This window comes from Pinus tabuliformis, chromosome 3_1 (assembly GCF_031772625.1).
Source record: "Pinus tabuliformis cultivar Carrire ecotype Pingquan chromosome 3_1, CPIR1, whole genome shotgun sequence".
NCBI classification, from domain to species: Eukaryota; Viridiplantae; Streptophyta; class Pinopsida; order Pinales; family Pinaceae; genus Pinus; species Pinus tabuliformis.
In genome coordinates this window covers 412,215,570-412,239,787 of record NC_142301.1, presented here as the reverse complement: position 1 = coordinate 412,239,787, position 24,218 = coordinate 412,215,570, and the positions used below count along the sequence as shown (strand labels likewise).

The 24,218-nt window shown below is 38.8% G+C and overlaps 1 pseudogene; it reads right to left on the bottom strand.

The window, feature by feature from the left end:
* LOC149187485 (delta-aminolevulinic acid dehydratase, chloroplastic-like) overlaps window positions 1-24,218 on the bottom strand; it is a 112,071-nt pseudogene that overhangs the window by 86,869 nt on the left and 984 nt on the right.

The following is a 24,218-nucleotide window of genomic DNA, read 5'->3' as shown; positions in this document are numbered from 1 at the left end:
ATATGCGATCGCTTTTATCGCAATGACAAAGATTTTCTTTATTTCTTTAGATGGGTTTTTCAAAAGGGTTTTATAAAATGAGTTCATTTGATTATCGGACCTTTTTGAACGATGAAAGTATTGATACCAATTAAACTTTAAAGGGACCCATTTCATATGTTAATATTTATAAATAAAAATGATATGAAATGGGGGGTTGTTGTAGTGCACAACACCAACTTAACAAGTTATGAAGAGAAGGCTCACATCCAACCATGGTCGTAAAATTTAACAACGAAGCAACACATTTTACATCTTGACATGCCATAACATATGGCACACCTAATAATCCCTTGGCACTATGTTGCACATGTTAGCATCCTTTGCATTTCTTGGCATGTTTTGGCACTCCCTAGCACTCCCTAACACTTAGCAGTCCTTGTACTCACTAGCTAACACTCCTTCTCGCACTCTTATTCATTCATTTCCATGCATTTGAAACTACTGTTCCCTTCTGTTTCCATGGAACTTTTCCCTAACACTCTCTAGCACGTGTTGGTCCCGCACCCTAGTGCCTGGAACTTCTTGGCATGCCTTAGAACTTGGCATGGCTTGGGTTTCCTAAAATTCCTTGGAACTATCTAGCATGTGTTAGTACTTCCTAGAATTCCCTAGAACACTACACTCTTATTTGTTCATTCCTAAGCTTTTTGACCAAGTTCTCCCTTGTGATGCCTTGGCACTGGCTAATATACCTTTTCACTCCCTCCTTATCACAACTAGAACTCACTGACAATTCATTTCCATGCATTCAAAATTAGTGCTCCCTTGTGTTTCGTTGGCAGTTGGCCCCCACACTCCCTAGCATGCATGGATAAAATATTTACAAAATTTTCCCGCATCCTGCTATCTAGGATTTTTGTTTTGCCTAAATAATAATGTGATAAATGAAGATCTAATCATGGGATATGATAGAAAAATCCACAAACTTCATTATCCAAATATATTTGAGGTTAATCATGCCAAGTTTGAGGTCAACCAACTTGAATTTCAAAAATTTCTAGAACCCCGTCATTAATTATCGTCTAGCGAAATTGTGAAAAATAGGTCTCAAGGTTCCATTTGTAACTCCTGTTACGGTAACTTTTGTATAAACAATGAGAGAGGATTTTGTTTATTGGTATTTTATGAACAAAAACCTCCTCTCGTTTTCAAAAATACTTTCCCATTTGTTTAGAATCCAAGATGGGTGTTGGTCACATAGAAACGCAACAAATCCTCGTAGAAGCGCTGCAAATAGTTCACTTGAAATTTTGATGACTTGAATGAGGTTTCAAGTGTTTCTAAAGATCTGTGAAGAAACTTGGAGATGTACACTACACCCTAGAGCCTTTAAACCATGCAAAAAAATCATTTTAGCCTCTTCAAACTTGATTCCAAAACTGACTGTCCAGAAGCACAACGAAAAGAGAAGCAAGAAAGACAAACTCATATCTCTTTAACCATAACACTTGTACAAAAATGGAAGGAGGTTATTTTGTGTGGTTCCATGGTTAACAAAAATTGCCTTTTGTTTTCCAAAATTCATCTCCATTTGGTCATAAATATCTTTTGAAAATTATGATAAAACCATACTCAAAAGCACAGCAACTCTCATGTAGCAATTGTATTTAGGGAATATCTCCAAAATGGTAAATCCAAATGGGCTGAAATTTCTACATAAAATTAATATCATCATGATTCACCTCCAAAAATCATTTGAGCCCAATTAAAGTCACAAATCTCGAGAAAATCCCAGAATGGTTGTAGATGATGATGACTCATTTCACAAAAACCGTGTATCATTTTGAGCTGAAATTGAGTGGGTATTTTCATTCCATCCCCGTTCATCTCCTGTAACAATTTCATGGAAAACAGGTGTGAGTTTTAAGAGTTATGATGACAACACGGTGACTATGTAAAAGTGCAACGCAAAAGATCAACAACTTAGGGGGAGGGAATGAGAGGGAAGCGAGGTAGGAAAAATTATGGGAAAAATATGGGGGATAGGTATGGGTGTTAGGAAAAGAGTAGAAGTGGAATTTCTCAAAAAAAGTGAGTAAAATGCGGGAAAAGGTCAAAACACATACCTAAGGTAAAAGCGCAACAAATTTCTAAGGTTTTTGGTAAAATAAGGAAATGAAAGGATTTTGATGAGCTAAATGATGGGGAATGGTGAGTGAAGGATGATGAAGGAGGTATAATATTAAAACTAAGGCCTTTGACTTCTAAATGAAGCTATTAATCTTAGGCTACTCATGTATAATTTTAACTTATCCAACTTAACAAGTTACAAAGACAAGGCTCACATACAATCGTGGTCGTAAAATTAAACAACTAAGCAACAAATTTTACATCTTGGCATGCCATAACATCTGGCATGCTAATAATCCATTGGAACTATGTAGCATGTGTTAGAATACCCTACATTTCTTGGCATGCTTTGTAACTCCCTAAGACTCCCTGGCACTTAGCACACTGTCTAGCCAAACATAAGAACATCCATAGACCACATTACACAATATAATAAGGTTTTCACTACAGAGTGCTCATAGGTAGGAAACTCTAGGTCTTATTGTGATTTTATCAATCCAATGATTGACAATAATTAAAAATTATTTCATTGATCTTTAAATTTTTTTCGATATCCTATTGGAATAGTTTTTCACACTAGTTCTTACAATGTTTTGAAATATTTTATATTGTAGTTTATTATCTTAGATCATAGATTAAATATTACTAGTGTATCACTCCCAATTATGGATATATTTGAAATGAAAATGGAAGAAACAAGCAAATAAACAAACCATCCACACAAATGAATAGAGTACACAACTTGGGAGACCTAATATGAGAGAAATCCTAGCTAGAAGGTGAGGCATATGCTCTAGTCTCTCTTTTTCAATTATGAAATATAAGTACAAAGAGAGGGGAACTCACTATGGAGTGGTCATGGGCATTGTGGCATGAAATTTTATTCTAAAATCCATCTTCCTCCTATGTTATGCTTGATATCCCATTCTTTGATGTCATCCTCAACTATGGAATAATAATAATGCTAAAAGAATGGAGCCCCTTCCTTTCCTAGTAACTTAGTATAACACAACCTGTAGTCATTAAACATCAAGGTTAGGGTTTTTGCATGCTTCAATCCTCAATTAGTGTTTCTATTTTGGAACACCCCCACATGTGTGAGTAACGGGGGTTGACATGGCATCCACTAAGTGGCATGGTGGTCAATAATGTAGATCAACTTGCAAGAGACGTAACTTTCATATACAAACTTCATTTGAGGTGATTTTCACACAGTTGGAAATCTTCAATTGTTTAGAGTAACATCAAAGGGTTGGATTTGTGCAAGAAAAATGGGCTCCCAATCAAATATATAAGACCCCAAACCACTAATATGGAACCTGACACTAAAGTGGGCCCTACAATCCAATTCCTTCAATTTTTCCATTTAGAAGGTAACAATATATATAACAAAATTTATGATGATCCATTTTCGATTATGAGGTGAAGGTCCATGGTACATAGGAATAATTTGCAATTGTTAATACTATTGATAAGATTTCATTGCATTTCTTTCATAAAAAGAAAAACACTTCAACATGAAAAAATAATCTAGGAAGAATGAAACTCTGTGGCCTAAGGAAGATGTTTTCCTAACAAGATCGCATTCCATCTAATCTCAACTTGCTTCTATGTGCATCATTGATTTAAGGGAATCAAACATCCACACATTCCTACACATGTCTAACATGACCTTCCCACAACATGCACTTTGTTCTCATGTCCCTTTCTTGCTTGATACATGAGTTCTCCTCTTACCGGGGGGTTAGTCATTCATTTTTCTCAGGGCTTGAATGATACCCATTGTTTCTTATTCATTTGGCATAAGGTCATCAAGCAAGTGGGCCTTTACCTGGTTTCTTATAAGGGGAACCCCCAATAATTATCATAAGGGGATTAGGGGCCTTATTATCACAACCCATAAGCCCTTAACCCATAACCACTAAATTCCATATCCCCTTAACCCAAAATCCATAATCCCTTAACCCCTACACTCATAACCCATTAACTCATTGATCCCTTAAACCTTAAGTCACTAACCCGTTAACCCCTAACCCCTAACTTAGAATACCTAAAACACCCTTAAAAGTCACAACAATTTAACTTTTGGAGGTAGTTTTGTACAATCACACCCCCGCCCCCCGCCCCCCAACAAAAAATTAATTTCATTAGAATTAAACTTTTAGGGGCAGTTGTTAAATGATCCCCTCCAAATGTTTAATTCTTATGAATTTTGGGGGAGGCGGGTACTTTGGTGTATTGAATGGGTCAAAGGGACATAATGGTAGCATGGATGGGTAGAAGTGAGAGGTTTGAGCATGGTTTATTGAGATCTATAATCTTAGCATTAGAGAATGAGAAGGGGTCCTAAGACCTCATGGCATATGGACTAGGACACTGAAGGGAAGGAGATGGGAGTGGTTAATAGGGGAACCACCAATAATTTTGTTAAGTGGATTAGAGGCCCCATTATCACAACCCATAAACCCTTAACCCACAACCACTAAATTCCCTATCCCCTCAAACTGAAATCCATAGTTCACACTCATAACTCCTAATCCATTAAACCCTTAAGCCCTTAAACCCTAAGCCACTAAACTCTAACTTAGAATCCATGAACCCTTAAGCCCTAACCCCTTATCCTCTTAAACATTTACCCTTAACCCTTAACCCCTAACCCTTAAAACCCTTAACCCCTAACATCTAAGCCCTTAACCCACTGACACCTAAATCCCATAACCCTTAATAAATTAACCCCTAAATCCCCTGACCCCTAAGCCCTTTTTGCTTAACCCTTAACCCTTGAATACCTTAAAAAATATGCCATTAGCCTCTAGCCACTAAACCCTCTAGACGTTAACTCCCTAACCCCTAAACACCCTATGCCCTAACCCCTAACCCTTAACTCCTAAAACCATAAACCCCCTACACCCTAACCCTTTACCCTTTACCCTTAACTGCTAACTCGTAAACCCCTAAACCCCCTATGCCCTAACCCTTCACCCTTGTTCTTAACCCCTAACTCCTAAACCCCTTAACTCCTATAACCCCTAATCCTTTCTCCCAAACCATAGGTGCTCCAACACTAATAGTCTTGGTCATAGTAGGTTTTTGTCTGCTAACCCCTCCAAATACAAACTCCAAGCATTCCTAGGGTCTAAGGAAAAGAGCCACAAGGTCCCCAAATCTGATCTACATTTTATGAAAGATCAGATTTCCCCCAAATTCTCTCCATGCATTTGTGTTCAAAGGGAAATAATATGGTCTTCTAATGTTAACAAATGCATCTAAGTTCATAGGAATAAAGTAAGGTTCATCTCCATGCACGACCCAATGTAATTCATGTCCACTCAAAATAAAAAAGAGGATATAAGGATTCCCCTTTATCTATCATCATCCTTTAACATAGGTCCATTCTCTTACCAAATGTATGGGTAACAATCATATGCAAGTCTACAATCTTTCTCAGAACTTTTGACCACAACATGCTCAAAACAACATTGAGATTCCCTTAGTCTAGTCCAAGTGTATTCAAAACTGACACAAGCAATCCTCAACTACATGAATGGTGCAACCTTCAAGTTATTTGTATCCAGGTTCTTCCCCTTTTGACTCCCTTTTTTGTGCCTTAAATACAAATTTTACAAAGGTCATCTTACAACTGGATCTCCCTTTTTCATCTAGTGAGAATATCACCTCATTCTTTAAGAATGACTTACTTCTAAAAAAAATTACACTAATACTCTCAACATGTGGGATATAATATTCATTAAGAGGAGAAACATAGGTCAAATACCTTATTGTCAGACATAGGTCAAACATATGTAAAATATTAAATAGTCTACACATGTAATTATTACATTGTTTGATGGTTTTTGATTAACTCTGCCATTTTATTTCTCCGCCTACATGGTAGCTTTTCATTCCATTAATTTGTCAACAACCACTTTCAATTTTCCAAGTTCCTTGTCTTTTTCTCTCAATTTCTCTATTGTATCATGCAATTGAAGTTGATTGGGGAACCCCCGATAGTTGTGATAAGGGGATTAGGGGCTCCCCTACCACAACCCATAAATCATAATGCATTTAATCCATTAGGCAAGGGGACCCAAGGGTGTAGTTATAGGGCATTGGGACCAATTTTGGGGTTTCGTAACATTAGGAGAAGTTGAATGGTATGACAAAAAAGGTGGGAGGGGTATCTAGTTTTGTACTAAATGGGGCAAGGGGAGGTCCAAGCATGGTTTAATAAGATCTATAATTCTAACATTAGAGAATGAGAAGGCATCTTAGGGACTAATGTCATATGGGCTAAGGGGCCTAGAGGGAAGACAACAAGAGAAATTGACAAGGAATCCCTCAATATTTGTGATAAGGGGATTAGGAGCCCCACTATCACAACCCATAAACCCTTAACCCTTAACCACTAAATTTCCTATCCCCTTAACCGCCAAGCCACAATCCCTTAATTTGTACAATCATAATGCATAACCCATTAAACCTTAAGCCACTAACCCCCAACCTGACATCCATGAGTCCCCTAAGCCCTAACCCCATATCCTCATTACCTGTGACCCTTAACCCCTAACCCATAACCATCACTAGTACATATTGGAGGAAAATTCAATGTTGTACTCTGATAGCTCAGTCATACTATCAGATTTTACTTGGAAATATTTTTTGAATTTTTTTAAAGCCCCGATATTTGTTGAATATATGACAAATACAATTATCTTCGTATATCTGAAGATATGTTAGTCGAAAATCTGACAATGATTTTGTTTGCCAGATATATGACAACAATTGAATGTTCATTAGCTATCCGATGTTTGACCAGGTCAATTATCTATCTATTAGAATACCAATGTTTGACAAAGTCAATATTTATCTAGTTGGACAACATCTCTTTGGTCAACAACCATCGAAAGTCCAACAATATGGCTATTTTTTCATCATAATACAAAAGTGTTTTAATTGGTTAATTGCATTACAAATAGTTAAACATTATTAAGGTTTATTTTTTAAGATAATCATCATTGAAATTTTGGTAAGGAAAAATGTCACATAACATTCCTCCAGGAGGAAAAGGCAATGTGGGATCTACATTGGAGGCTTTGGGTGATTTCCTTCCCTTGTTTCATCCATGTTTATCATCCTTAATCCCTTGCAGAATTCAAAATTACTCAAAAAAATATTTCAATCTTTGAAGTTTGAACATGCCAAACCATTATTTGTTTCCAACCCATTTTTTTATAGTTGAACGCCACACAACATTGAGTGCAACCATCATTCTTCCTATGTGATGGGACTTAGGTATGAACACCTTGAAAAACATAAAGGCAACTTGTATACTAAGGCTTGGTTGGACCAACATATAGCACAACAATTTCCATCTCAATTTAGCAATGTGAAAACGGAAATTGAATTTTTCCCACTATTGACATTTTTCTTGACATTCCCAGCTAACAAACAAAACATCCTCACATGCTAGCTAAAGAATAGGGGGAAAAGGAGTTACAATCATAAATTCATTGAGAATAGAAGAAACAGAGAAATCAGTTAAGAGTCTTCATATAAAACTAAGGCACTTTGAGGCATACAAGAGCATTGTCCTTAACATTGTACTAGACTTTGTCTGTTTGTGTAACTATAACATTAGGTTGTATCATATTTGTAGTGCATACAAAAACTAGAGCCAATAAGTTTCTCATTATCCATGAAGCTCCCAATTATATGTTCGGAGGCATTAACATTTATTTCATGCTTGTTATGGTGTATAACACACCCCAGCATCTTATATTTGACCCATACATGAAAGTTGTGACAACCTCGAACTACCATTTTTTTCTTATTGTAAATTAAATAAATTAAACACGGGTTGAGTAAAAGAGACACTGATTCCAGGGTTGAGAAGAAATTTATGCTTAGGACATACTTTGATTTTTTCACAAATATAAAGACTGATAGATGGCAACAAAGGGCATGAGGGTTGTGAAACAAGATACTTGATGTCTTCAAGAAAATTCTACAATAGTGTGGGATATATTAACTGAGTGACCTGCTAAGTGCAGTTCAAATCCAATGGAGCATGTTTGTAGATGGAGCCTAATATTGATACATAAATTACTAATTATGTTTCTCACAAGGTTATGGATAAGTACTGTGACAAACCTAGTAACCAATGGTGAGTGTGCTCCTTATGACAATGTTCTCCATCATAAGCAATCCTAAAGATGGGCTAGATAATTTCAAAAAATGGTGAAAACATCTCAATGTTTCTCCCAATACTATCACCCCTTGCAAAAGCTATAATCCCTTGTTTGGTAGGGTGGAGGTAATGGAACCTTTCGAATCCCTGGTTCAACTAGTAGATTAGATTTTTCCCTTGAGAAACCTTTTCAAGTCTTGGAATTTGGCTCAGGGGTGATGGTTGCATGAGAGACATCATTGCAGCTCATCTATGGTTGGGAGAAGAGTTGTAGTCCAATACTTGGTTGTTCAGTCTATACCCAAGACAAGTTTCCATTCGATTTAAGGCCTGCCACTAATTTCATGTTATGATTAATAGTTTGGTATTTTTTTCTCTAAAAACTTAAGCAAGGTATTGTTTAAAGGGTTATTAATTTTATGCTACACCTAAAGTAGACACATGATAATTTAAGCATTTAATAATTCCATCGTTAATCTTGTTTTAACAACAGGGCTAATCACTTATTGGTGGATTGTTTGCACAACTAGACTCTCACTCCCTCTTCTACTTGAACTCTTCTCCATTTGATTGTGTATTTGTAAGCTTCTCCCAAATAGTGGATATTCAAAAGTTGTATCTCTAACTGGATTGTTGTGGCATTTCATGTCAAAATTCATTACTAATTCTTAGATGCCAAAATGTGTATATAAGTTATGGAATGTATCCAAATGTCCCACACAGATTGACCTTGACCGTGAAGGAGTTATGTTCCCCCCTTAGGTAGGGAATATAGTTTCAAATATGGGACTGTTGAGTTGTACTCTACTATAGCTTGATGATAACTATTGGTTGTGCTTTACTCTAGCTTGTTAACAATAGATTCCTTGACCACCACCTATCCTTAATATGGAAAGCCTCTTTCAATATGGAGCAGGTAATCATCTCTTTATCTGAAAATCTATTAACATGAAGTACCCTTTTCTGCAAACTTTGTATCTATTTAGAGGAACTCTAGTAGATTAATCCAACATTTTATCTTCGTGTCACTTGAGGGCTTCTTGGGAAACATTTTAATGGAATTCGTTGCTCTTGAGAATTTTGCAATATGAGATTGTTTGAGTTGGTGTGGAGGAGGCTCTCCATGGGTCTTATGTCTATGAAAGAGGAGATGTCTAGCATGCTTGTGTGCCAACAACCAAAGAACTAAGAAAGCATAAAAGAGGGATACACCCTTATTTGCTCCTAAATTGTAGGAAAATAAGACAAGAATCAAAGAGACCTTTTTGTTGTGAAATGATTTTTATAAATGATGGATGAAAAAAGCATGATGATAGAGGAATGTATATACTTTTGATGCTTCTGAATCCTTCTTAATGTTATTGTTAAGATAATCCTTAGTGATATATGACTTGTTGCAAATGAATTAAGAATTGTTGAAGGGCCTATCACCAACTTTGAGTAAGTGCAACTCAGTTTTAATCTCCAATTTGTTTGCTTACAATTTTTTGTCATATCTCTTGCCTGCCTCATGATCAAATGATTGTGCTAGCTTGAACTAGTAACCATTCTAGTCGTCTTCTATGCTTAGAGTGGAATTAGACATTTCAAGTGTGTGTTAAGAAATGATCTCTTAGAAAAGGACTTTTCCATGAAATTAAGGCAACAAAAAAGTGAAATTCAATTTGAATTTCGAGAGTAAAACTCTTGTAGCATGAAATATTTAGAAAAAAAGCTCAACTGTTTAATCCTTGCCATAGAGAGCACACACACCATTTATTATACCTTCTTTATAAAGCCTATTCTTAACAACCAATCCTTGTTGGAGAAGAAGCTACCCCGAAATTGTAATTGGAATCAAAACCTTAAAACTAAATTGAATTCGATATTTTTATTTTGATTTAGATATATTTAAACTAAGAAACAAGTATTAACTACTATGTAGCACTTTTTTATTATATTATAATATAGAATAATAACCTATATCCAAATAATTTATTACACATTATAAAATAATTCATTTTAGATAGGAAAAATTCTCTCTCCACAAATCAAATCTTATCTTAAATTGTAAATGTCAATAAGATAAACATGACTTCCATCTCTTTCTAAAAATTGACTTTGAACTTGAAATATGAAAAAAACCTTTTTTAATAAACATCCACTCCACCTTTTAACAAGTAATTAGTGCCAAATTAGAAAATGAAAACTCAAAGTTGTCACATTTAGATGCATGCTTTAAAAAAACATAAAAAATCTTCAAAAAAATTTAATAAACATTTACTTCACCTCTTCATAAACACTTACTCCCAATTAGAAGATGAAAATCCTAGCTTAGACATTTAATTAGGAAAACCCATATTAAAAGTAGAAAATTAGGGGCTATGTGCATGATAACTTGTTTGAAGCTGTAAGAAGGGAATCCTAGTGATAAAAATGGTGCGTTATGATCCTATAAGAAGCCGGGATGGAAATTTTTTTGAAGTAGAGTGAAAGGTGCTAGGTATTGAAAAGTAAAATCATTCAATTGGACTTACACCATATGCCCTATAAAAGAAATCCCTCATACCGTCTTCGTTTTAATGAAAGTTAGTTTTGAATCTATAAGTAGAAGTTGAGGAGCTGCACCACAAGAAATTGATGAAAATGGCCACCAAGTTGTTGATGTCTCTTACCATGTGCAAATAAAATTTAAACACCAACTTTACAATATTCAATTCTGATGTTACATATTATAGTAAATGAAATGTGATTTAGGGAGGAGTTGTCCTCATTTGGACAAATTGTTTACAATCAATTGTAAACTAATCCATAGACCTCCAAGAGGGGCATTAGAATCTAGTGATCACAACACACAAAAATACAATGCTCAAGCTTTTGGATTGCAATGGATTTCTCAAGATGAAAATGGTGTCTCAGAATTCACTGTGAGAGATTCCAATACTCTCCCTGGTAAGTATTTCATAGCCTTAGAATAGGTGCCCATGAATTTTTATTATTTTTTTCAATTCTAAAAGCCAATATGATTTATTTTAAATAAAATACGGAAACCCCAAAACATTTTTTTCAATTAAATTCATGTTGAATTACCAAAGGAGTCTTGATTTGCTAGAGAAGTTAGGGAGGATTAATTCGTCCACTAGTGTTCCATTCTAGTATAGTTCCCGCTTCCTTATCTGAATGACAGTGAAAAAATGGGATGACGTGCAAGTCCGGAATGGATTTGGCAGAATACATAATTTATGCAAATCCATATAAAAAATGATGATGCCATGGTCAAGTCCCGACAGATCTCAACAAAATAAGTAATTGTTGCCTGGATGACTATGGCAGAACCAATTACTTTGCCACCCAAGTCATCTTTAGATTGGTATGCCTATTATGGTATCTTTCCTTTCCAAGGAAAAGATTCCAAGGAAATTCCTAGCACTTCCCCACATTCTTGAATGGTACCTAGTTCAAACCTATTCATAGTTATTATGGTGCATATACCCATTACAACCTAATGTATTGAGGCAGGTTTTTACCTTGTGTCCTTTTTTGATCATTTATATTCCTATCGCCTTGTGTCCACCCAATAGAATAGCAATGATCGAAACAAGACACAAGGTCAAAACCTGCTTAGGAAAAGAAAATATTTTATATTATCCATGCCTAAGGTGGGAAGATATACAGATTTAAAAAATTTGTTGAGGCCTCTGTACAGTTGGAGTCACGAATTCCCTATCATTATTAAATAACTTCTTCATGGCTTTCATCAACAAACATAAACATTCAGAGTCTTTTTAAGTTATTACAAAAACTTTTAACCGTAGAATGCCAAACTCTAATGTACTCCAACTGATAGTTGCTTCAATAAATCCATATTTAAGGAGACCATATAGTAACATACCATAATAGAAGATATCTAAAACCATGGAAATGAAATAATGAACCTGATCCAATCATTGGTGAAGTGGAAATATTCTTTTCTTCAATATTGAATAACTTGTACATGATTTCATCAAGAAACATATCCAGTTATCTATCCACTCACCTGTCCACTTCCTCAATCATGTCGTACTTGTCCACTGTGCCCTTCTAATAGAAACTTGCAAATCCTAAACCCTAAGTTTGATGCACACATATTCGTTTTCTTCTGTTAACTCCTTTTGTTGTTTTTATTCCATTTCTCCTTCTCCTCCAAATAAAGTACCAAATTCTAAGCCCTGATGTTGATGCCCACATATTCATTTTCTTCTGTTATCATCTCTAGGTTTTCTTCATTTCATTTCTCCTTTTCATCCAAACAAATTCTACAATCCATAAGAGACTATTAGACCTCTTGCTTCATGGTCATGGCTACTGCATAAATACTATGACAGGGTTAAGATTGTTTGTGGTTTTCAACACACAAATCCCTTTCCTCTTGAACTAGTGCCTTCAAAGCTTTATGAATTTGTCACTAGAAAACTTCTCCCTTCTTTCTGATCTCACTAGGCTCCCTCGTGAAACCTTTTTTTCTGCACTAGAGTCAAGGTGGAGGACCCCTTTCCACATCCTCACCTCTTTCTGCTCACTCTCCTAGGAATCCCCTTACATTGCCACAAACTCAAATGAATCATGATCGCAGAAGTTCATAACACAATAATTCTTTCTAGGTTGCCACCCCTTTTTACTGTACTACAAAATTCTTTAAATTGCAACAATTCTTCATGGCTATATGATTGTGGATTTGTAGATGGAGACAATCATAATGTTGCAGGTCTGTATTGCCAAAGGGATGGGAAAGAAATAAATTTGGTATCCTGCAAATCTTTCACTACCATCTAAAATAATTGTAGAACATTTGGAATTTTGACTTTTAATGCAACTCTAAAATTTCGACCCACATTGGATGTTTCCTAGATCTAATTTCTATGAAAATTCACTCTTAGGGATAAGCCAAAGTATAAATTACAACAGGAAATAGTTGACAATATTTTGATTCACTTCAACTCCAATCCACTGGGAAAATCAAGAGTAAGGATACCAAACATATGCCAACAAATTTTAGCCTTGGGGCACACTTTCCGAGCATAAAATCGGATTTGGAATCACTGCAATCAATGCAGACGTAAATCAATAAATATTCCCTATTATATTTTATTTCAATGTGTAATCACTTAACAATTTCAACCTTCAAGCCCCAAGGGTTAGCTCAATTGGTCAAATTAGTTCCTCGTCTATAGGGAGGTCACAGGGTCCATTCTCCCTGAAGCCCTTGGGGTTAGGCCATGTTGTTGGGATGCGAGGCTAGATTCCCTTTGGGGTTGATCAGGCCAGATTTTCCCGTGCGCGTAATGGACACTCGATGACTAGGGTGTCCATGAACCACATCTAGAAAATAAAAAAAGAAAAAATTCCACCTTCACTTATGTCAAATCAGCATGGAAAAGTTGTAAACTAGCACTAGAAATTAACAAACCAAGATGATGAATACTAAAAATCAAATTTTCAATTGAGACAATTTTGGATAGCTAGAAATTTCATATTTATTTATAAAATGAAGTATATGTACATACCATAGCCTCATCATAGTGTTAGTACAATTTTCTAGCTCTCCAAAACCCTAGATGGAAAACAATGAAAATCATAGCTCTACTAGAGGTCATCTACAAATTAGTATCAAATTATCAAGACTTTTTGTTGGCAATATGATTCAGGTTTGGCACTATGGCACTGGTGTTGTACTTGATGGCAACTCACTCAAGTGGCAAATCTCTGTTCAAGCTCTCAAAATGATAGAAAATAAGGGGTTCACAGGTACACCGTTCAAAAGGTGCGGGCTCGCAGGCACGCCATTCACAAAGTGCGGTCATGTCCGCAGGTTATTCGAACAGAAGGTGCAGACCCCCAGTACACGCACTTTCATGCAGAGAAAAGTGCACGCACGTGGGAAATCCTATGGTGGTCCATGGTATTTAGTCCAACGTATATGATCATATGGTTTTGGTCCGTGGTATAACATCTAAATTATTGAACCCCGGTTTTGGGTCCCTTGTATTGGTTTTCTATGGTTTTGATCCATGGTTTGAGTAAGGGCTTGCCTATAAAAAGGAAAGGAGATCATTTGGCTAGTCACTTGTGAAATTTGAATATCTTAAGATCTGAAATGTTGGGTGATCAGTTTGAAAAGCTAGATCTAAATCAAGGTAAAATCTATAAATTGTAAGGTGGATCTATTGATAGGTCGTGATCTCTTTGGCACATGATTAGATCTGTGGATCTGACTGTTTGTGGCACAATGGAGGAATGCTAATTTGGCTCTATTCGGAGGTCCGCAGGCGATCCACAGCGTAGGTGCGGGGGTACGCAGTGCAGCAGAAGGCTCAGGTGCGGGGGTACGCAGCGCAGCAGAAGGCGCAGGTGCGGGGGTCCGCAGCGCAGCAGAAGGTGCAGGTGCGGAGGTACGCAGAGCAGCAGAAGGCGCAGGTGCGGGGTCCGCAGCGTAGCAGAAGGTGCAGGAGCGGAGGTACGCAGTACAGCAGAAGGCGCAGGTGCGGGGGTCCACAGCACAGCAGAAGGCACAGGTGCAGACCTGCGCAATCCAGACACAGAAGAACTGCAGATATTCATAGGTTTATATTGGTGAAGTTGCAGACTTTTCTTAAAATATTTGTTTGCTGCCTTTTATCTATTGTTGCAGAGTTCTGGGTTTAGATTACTGGTATTGCTTTTCTGGTTATTGCATTCTGAGAAGTTATTGGTTGATTCATTGGGTGATTGTAAAAGGAGATTGGTTGATTCACATGTACTTGATGATTATTTGATGTTCATGGATCCAGTTTGAAAATTTATCAAAAGTGGTCCTTGGAAGAAAAGAAGTAGGTCAGCACCTACGTACTAGTAGTTCAACTAGTACAAGAGCTAAGGGGGTTGTAGCTCCCTTCCAGGAGAGACTGGAAAATGAGAGAGGGTCGTAGCTCTAAGCAGGTTGTAGCCTGCGTATTGGTAAAGGACTGCACCAGTACAAAATCATTGTAAAAGAAGTTTCTAATTGAAAGAAGATAGAGACATATTGCAGCAGGTGGTTTTCACCCACATTGGGTTTCCACCTTATATCTGGTGTTCTTTGGTGTGACTATATGTTTTCCTTGTTCTTGCTCATTATTATATGGTACTGACATACAAATTAATGATCAATATCTGAAGAATAAATTATAGTATAAATCTGGAAGATATATTGAAAATAATTTGATAATACTGATTCACCCCCCCCCTCTCAGTATTATTTCCAACACTTTTGGCTTCAAGCAAGATGTCTCCTCTTTCCTCTTCAATGGTGCCACCTAAGGTTAATAATAAAACTCTAATCCCCAAGGCATGAACCCTAAACCTAGTATTAAAGTTGCTCTAAGTGCTCCAAGAAACCATAGCACCTCCAATACAAGAGGAGAATGTACCAAGAAAAAAACCAGAGAGAGAGAGAGAGAGATCAAAACAATATTTTCACCATATCCTTCCTAGGGTTATCTCATGAAACCCCAGTGCTCCATCTCTAAATAGAAGTTGAACAATAATGATTGAGTGAAAGAAAAGACTCTCTTCTTCTTTTATATATATGCCAACAAGACACAAGTGGGCCTAAATCATTACAAGAAATCTACTACAAACAAGTAGGTCTGCATGTGTGAAGTGCTACACTCTAAAGGTACACATGTCAATCTCCAAGGATGATGTCCTACAAAATCAAGGTTCTAAGGTGATGTTGCTACACATGGCATGTCCACACTTTTTTTCCATAAGCCCACATAGACTCTATCCCTCTTCCTAATCCATGTGCTCCTTTTCATCCATTCCACTTACTTGATCATTGTTCCAACCTAGGTGTCCCTAAGTCAACTCCAAGCCTCAATGCAAATATCCAAGCAACCCAATGCCATCTAGGGCTAAATGCATTGCTTTAAAGTGTCCAATAGTCCTCCTCTAGTGTAAGGTGTCCTCCAAGCAAGTAACATGTTTTGACAAGATCTCCAATGCTCTAGAGAAGGAAGCCACATGAGCATTGAGTTGAGGTCTAGAAAATCAAGAGAAAACCACCTCCACATGTGCATGTTCATTACAGACCAACCAAGGGGCCATCCATATGTCATATACCTCATATCACATGGTCCAAATTCCAAGGGTTAAGTGCCCAATGCTCCTCTTCTTATGCTAGCACCTCTCCTTGTTGAGTAATCAACTTTCCCAATGTATGCACTCAGTGGGTTACTTAGCAATCTAATTGGAGTGTAAACCTCCTAGGAAAGAGCACCATATTGGTGTTGTCTTGTTGGGGCCTGACCTAGGTTCAGAGTTAATTAGCCAAATAAATCACTATACTACTAGCCCTTTCGGCAATAGTATGTGCAGCGCAGACTGAGGTATCACCCAAAGTAGTATGGGGGCAATGTTGGAACTAGGTTTCCGCACCCTTGAGATGTTTGAGGGATTGATTTAGTCCAACTGTGAATACCTTTATGCAGGTTACTTCGTGCACTCCCTAACTTATAGGCCTTTGCACCCTTGTTATATGTGTCTTCACGCAGCCCTAACCAGGGGCTACGGAGCTTTCGCACTGCTGGAGCAGTAGTCTGCACTATTTCCCCAAGTCACACCATGGATCTTATTTATCTTCTTATAACAATAGTTATATTCACATAAAAAGATACCTTATATTATATTAACTTGCTTAGCATATTTATATAAGTTCACATAGTAAATAAATAGTAAACTTGCAATTCATACCCAATAATGCATAAAGCAGGAAAAGATACACAGAAATGGACTTAGTCAAAACTTGGGCTTTACGCCCCAAAACCTGCTTTGGGGGCATCCCATGCCCAATAGACCCCCAACACAAACATCGTGGCTTGCCCTCGATTCACTCTATTGGTGCGGAGATCTTCCCGCAGAGACCTCCCAATTCTGCGTGGACGGCTGCAAGGTCAGCAACGCACTGAGAGGCTTCCTGTTGTATCTCCTGTACTCGTTGCTCTAAGACCGCAGTGTCTGAATTTCTCCCCTACATCTTTTCTTATGTCCCCTGCATCTTCTTATAGTCTCGCGCCTTATTTCAGCTACCTGGAGGATGAAGACTATGCTTTTGTCAGCTAGTCAAATAGTTGGGCCACTCGTGTATGGCTTCAATCGAGTACCATTCACTTTGCCTAGGAAAGGTTCTCCATTTAGCTTTACCAGCTGCATCGCGCCTCCATATGTGACCTCATTAACAACATATGATCCCATCCAATGCATTATGAACTTTCTTGGGAATTTATCAAACTTAATATCATATAGTAACACCAGATTGTTTACCTTGAGGGTGCGCAACTTAATATGTCGATCGTACCAGGCCTTTTCATGCTGCTTTTGCACCTACTGATGGAATCTAGCCAAAAACCATTCCTCTTCGATTTCCTCCAACTTCGCGAGCCTCTCTTCCAGGGCTATGTGGTTCATCATACCTGTGAGCACTGATATGTGCATACTAGGCACAATATACTCCATTAGCATTATGGCTTCCACTCCATAGACCAACCAGAAAGGTGTCTATCCCGTCATTTTCTTGCAGGTTGTCCTATAACCCCATAATACTATAGGTACTCATAGGTCCCAATCACTGTGCTATGCATTGCATGTTTTAGTTACCACAGTCTCCAGTATTTTGTTAAATTCTTCTGCTGTCCCATTGGCATGTGGGTGATACGGTGTGCTTTTTTGATGATACACCTAAAACTCTTATGTTAGTGCGCTGATTGTTTGATTGAGGAAATGTGTATTGCGATCACTCATCAAGATCTTCGGACATCCAAATTGTGTCAATACATGTTCAAATAGAAACTTCGTGGCCATGGTGGCCATGCAATCTTTTATCGGCTACGCTTCTGCCCAACGAGTCAGGTACACTGTCACAGTGATAATGTATTGTGCACCCATCTTTCCCTGAGGTTTGATAGGTCCTAAAAAGTCAATCACCCACTTTTCAGAGGGCTACAACATCATTTGCAGATTCAAAGGCATCTTGTCTCTCTGTGATTGCTGACCTGATCTTTGACATACATCACAGGACTTGCAGTGTGTCTTTGAATCTTGATGAAGGGTTGGCCACCACAACCCTCCGTGGAGAATATTTTGTGTGGTTACTTGTCCTACATAATGCCCTCCTACAGTGCCCCCATGTGCATCTGCGAGCATATGACTTCATTCAAATTCAGGTACATACCTTCACAGTATCTCATCATTGCCCATTTTATGTGGGTGCCCCGTGATGATAGAAAAATTCGTTGTGCGCACCACTAGTTCCTTATTCTATTGGATGGTGTATTCTTTTGGTGCAGTTCTAGTCATGAGAAGGTGGATTATGTCTTTAAAGTTTCCATCCTCTACGTGCACAGTAAAGAGCTATGCATCAGGTAGTCCTTCCTCCAGACTAATAGGTTCCTTGCTTGTCTCAATGTGTGACACATGATCCGATCCTGCATTCAAGTGCCCAGGCTTCACAACAACCTCAAAATCATATTCTTGGAACAATAGAAGCCACCTGCATATGTGCGCCCCAAACATAGGCTTATTCACCAAGTATTTCAGCATGAAATGATCTGTATACGTCTTGAAGTGTCCCCCTATCAAATAGTGCTAATATTTTTTGAGCGCATATACCATAGTCAATCCCTTGCGTTCAGTTGTGGAATGGTTCTTTTCTAGTTTAGAAAACCTATGACTCGCGAATGCGATAGGGTGATCCAAGCCCTCTCCACCCTCCTGCGTTAGTACTGCTCCCAGTGCTATACATGGTGTGTCAACATGGACATGAAATGCCTCGTCCCACTTCGAGAAGACTAGAATCATCACAGAGGCCATTTTTTCTTTTAGTACATCCAGGATTTTCTTGCAGTCATCATTCCAGCTGACCATGACATATTTTTTCAACAACTTCTCCATCGGTGTGGTGATCTGGGCATAGCTTTTGATGAACTTCCTGTAGTACCCCCTATGTCCCAGGGTAGCGCGCAGCTGTTTGACACTTCACGACGCTTACAAATTCAGAATCACCGCAATTTTCATGGGGTCTACCATCAGTCCCTTTTTATAAACCACATGTCCCAACAGGTTCCCAAAGTGAACAAGGAATGTACACTTCTTGAGGTTCAACGCGATTTGGTGTCTTCGGCAGGTATCCAACATCAAGTTTAAGCTTGCTACATGGTGCTTAACCAGTCCAAATACAGTCCAATCATCTAGATAAACCTCCAAGAACTTGGGGATATATTTTTTGAATGCTACAATGACTATGCGCGAAAAGATGGCCAACGTGTTCTTCAATCCAAATGGTATAATAGTGTATTGAAAGTAGCCCCACTCAGTTTTGAAGGTTGTCTTACTCCTATCTTCTGGTGCAATTTTGATCTAGTGGTACCCTGAAAATCCGTCAGTGAAAGAATATGCTTCCTACCCACTGACATTTTCTAATACTTCATCTCTGAACAGAGTTGGGAATGGGTCATGCACACATGCATCATTCAATTTTCTGAGGTCCACGCATATTCTTATCTCACCCTTCTGCTTCTTTTCCTGCACTACCATAGGGCTTACCCAATTGGATTCTTCCACCAGCACAATGATTCCTGCTGCGAGCATTTTGTCTAGTTTTACGTGGACCTTCTCCTTGTATTTTGGATTCAAGCAGTAAGGCCTCTGATTAATTAGCTCTACATTGGGCTTTAATGTGATGCGCATCATTCATAAATCTCCAATGATTCCTTTTAAGTCCATTATCTTGGTCGGGAATAAGTCCTAGTACTCGCGGAGTAACTCAGCGACCTTATCCATCGTCGCATCATCCTAGTAGCACCGAGCGTGGCATACTTAGGTTTGGATTCCGTACTAATGTTCACCTATTTTGTCTTTCCTGATGCGGTTATGTTAGGGTCTTCAATTAGTGGTCCTTGAACCTCACGATAGCCTTTAGTTTCTAGAATGTTAAATTTTCATGGATCCTCGTCGTCTTCTTTAGTATTTATATTATAACACTCTAGCGTGCAGCTCAGCTGAGTAGCCCATTCTAGTTGAATCAATTCTATTGGCTATTGGGGTATCTTAAAGATAGTTTCTTTTACTGCTTGTAGTGGGTCATCAGCAATATCCCACCAACGATCTTCAAACGTGAAGGTTAACAGGAACCCTTCGCACAAGATATTCCATTCACTCATCCCATGGCGGAGCTCCGTCTCTATATACCAGTTCATGGATATCACATCTAGGGTATGATAGAACAAGTGCACTTACTCAGGTTGTGGCTCTTCCCCATAGACCCTTCTCCATTTGGCAAGGTGTGCTCGTGGATCATCCCGTCCATCATACTTGTCTGCTAGTTGCATATGAGGCTTCCCAAACCGCATGCGCATCATTCTCCTACATTTGCGCCAGTCCTCAAAGCTTCCTTGGTGTGTACCCCACCACCTCGTGGGTGTAGCATGTAGTACCTATTTCAAAGCCTCGAAACGTTTTTGTTCTGACACCCCTCTTTAAAAGTTGTTCAGGAAGGCATCTACCTCGCTTAACCCATCATAGGTAGGCAGATCCCTTACTTCCATTAATACTTAGTGTAGTGACCTCGTCATCATGTTGCAGTTTAGCATGGTTACCTCGTGTAACCAGTTTTGCCAACACTCTATCTCTTCATTTTAATCTGACGTACAAGAGCTTTCTTGCTCCCATGAGATTTGTCCATTGGCAGTGGGCTTTACCCAGTCTTGCTCTTGCGCAGTTATCTTGTAGATGCAATCTAATTTGTTGTCGCTTACATAGTCGCACACTGGCACCATCTAGCGCGATCCTTCTGCAGTGTCCAAAGGTACGACTATGAGCAGAGACTTTTTCTCAAAAATCATCTTGCACTTCTTCAAATTTATCACCTCATTCATGTTAGTGGCCCAATCTATTCCTAATAGTGCGAGGTACGGATTGCTATCATCAACAATTTCTATCACTTCAAAGTCCACTAGCGCACTTGCTCCTTCAATATCCACGATGATCCCCTGCAATCTCCCCATAGGTATGATCTTTTGTTGGTTCGCCATTCACAGCTGTATAGGAGACCATTGCAGTGTAGGCCTTCCCATGCACTACCATGTCTGCTTCAACAGAACATTCATGCCCGATCCTAGGTCCAGAATCACTTGGTACATATCATATTCTCCAATCTACATGTTCAATCTCATTTCTCTTCCCGTCCTTGTCGCATGCCTTCCAATCTTCTGAACTATGTGTAGTTCTCCTAATGCGGTGCCAGCACATCTATTTATAAGTTCCTGCAATCCCTTTACAGTCTTGTTGTCGCACAGTAGCTTCATACATGTTTCTAGGAACATGATGAGCATTGATGGGTCCATTTCTAGCTTTGGTCTGTCTTTGCTTCCTGAAGTGGAGGCATCAACGTAGCTCTTCCTAGCTTCCATGAAGGTTTCCTTAGCGGGCTCCAAATCAAACTTTTGTTCTTTTGTTGGAGCCTTGCGAACCCAAGTACTATCTTCAGGTTGCTTGCCTTTATCATCCCCTATCATAATTCCACTTTGAGGCACAATGTTTACATTGGGGTCTTCCTCGCGTGGCTCGGACCTCATCATTTGCAGGTTCTGAGTTAAGGGAGGTTGGAGCGCTCCGTTGTCGCACAACCTCACTATCAGTTTGGGACAATCCTCTGTCTCATGATCAAACAAGGTACAATACAAGCATGATGGGAACGTTGGATTTGTACAATCATGGGCATAATCTCCTACCCCCCTGCAATTGTAACATATCAGTTGTTCGCACCCTCTTCAAGGTCCTCTTGCACCTCGGCCTCATTCACTCCCATGAAATCCGGTTCATGCCACTCCTGTGTTCTAGTCAAGGGGCCGTGTTTCTACCTAAAATCTATAGGTGGGAGTCCTATCCATCATCAGCTCATAGCTTCGACAAGTGTGCTCATCATGTCCTACTAATCTACAAAAATTACAGAACAACTGTTGCAAATTCTACATGTACTTCTGCAACAAATGGCAGTTGTCCGTAGCATGCTTTCCTCTTATTTGAAAAATCACACACCACAACATAGGCGTCACACTAGGTCTTCCTTGGGCCTTCGGTCTTAACAACATCGGTCCTCCTCCAGCGAGGTAATTTGTGAACACTAGACAATGGTCCTTGTCATGACCCTGACCCTTACATTTAACACATCGTACCTCATCGTGCACTTCTGGGTGAGATATCCTATCTCATTTCAAACTCTGCATCTCAAGGCACAAGTTTTCTAACTGCGCATGGATCTGCTAAAATCCCAGGTTAGGATCTTGTATTGGGGTCTCATGCAGCCTCATCATGATCTCCAAAGCCTCTACCTCAGTTGCTAACCTTTGTTGTGATAGCGCGTTCCTCAAATGTGGCGTTAGTGATGCTACAAACCATTCGCAGTGTTTTCCATCTATCAAAGTCATATTAACTTCATGACTCGTGCACTTCAGTCTCTGATATAATTACAATGGGGTCTCACCTTATAGTATCATGTTCTCCTTGAACCCAATGATCGACTACGCATCTTACTTCGGCCTGCTAAATTCTTTGTTCAGGACAATTTGGATATCTTCGATCCTTGCATTCAGATTGTCATTAGAATGCTTAATATACCAGGTCAGCACGGGATCCTTTAGAGCGCTAACCAACGTCGCTTTTCTTATATTGTCATCTGTTCTCCAGCACCAAGAACTCGTGAATTCTCCTATCCAACCAACCTTCAATTTCTTTCTTAGTTGGATTCCAATGATACGACATTAGTCATCTCTATGCAGATTCTAGTCCCGTCAACGGAACCATTTGCTGGATTGTTGGGGCCTGACCTAGGTTCGTAGTTAATTAGCCAAACAAATCCCTGTACTATTGGCCCTTTCGGCAACATTCCGTGGAGGACAGACTGAGGTCTCACCCGAAGCAGTATGGGGGGGGGATGCTGGAACTACGTTTCCGCACCCTTGAGTGTCTGAGGGGTTAATTTAGTCCAATTCTGAATACCTTTGTGCAAGTTACTTCTCGCACTCCCTGACCTGTGAGGCCTTCGTGCCCTTGTTATATGTGTCTTCGCGTAGCCCTAACTAGGGGTTGTGGGGTTGTCGCACTGTTAGAGCAGCGATCTGCACTATTTCCCCAAGTCACAGTGTGGATCTTATTTATCTTCTTATAACAATATTTATCTTCGCATAAACAGGCACCTTATATTATATTCACTTGCTCAGCATATTTACATAAGTTTGCGCAGTAAATAAATAGTAAACTTGCAATTCATACCCAATAATGCATAAAGCAAGAAAAGATATATAGAAATATGGTAAAACTTCTCTTTATTAATGCTTCCAATGGTTATAGACTCGAACTACCCTCCACACTCAGCTACAGGGTTCTGCACACTCAGCTGCAAAGCCTTCTCCTACACTAAAGCCCAAAGACACAACTCTACACTTCGACTCAACGCTTCATCGATTGATTAGATTGATATCCCTTTACACTTAGAGCCTCACTCTATTTATACAGTCACATGGTCTGTGGATGATGGGTATATCTCTCAAACTGATACTATATTTACAAAGGTAAGGGCAAACAACCCTATGACTCTATTACAACTTTGAGCTTCGCACCCACAAATCGTGGAGTCTTTACAGTGGACTTAGTCAAAACTTGGGATTTAAACCCCAAAAATTTCCTTGGGGGGATCCCACACCCAACAATTAGTATTGTAACCAAGGTCAAGCATCCACTTGAACTAATCCATTCATGCTCCCATGAAGCATTATCGAGCGGCTAGGAAACATGATACTAAACCTAGTAAGGTGAAACACTTTTGGAATAATACGAAAAGCTAACACTTTCTTTTCATGAGAAAAGTGTTTTATGAACACCTGTCAGCTTC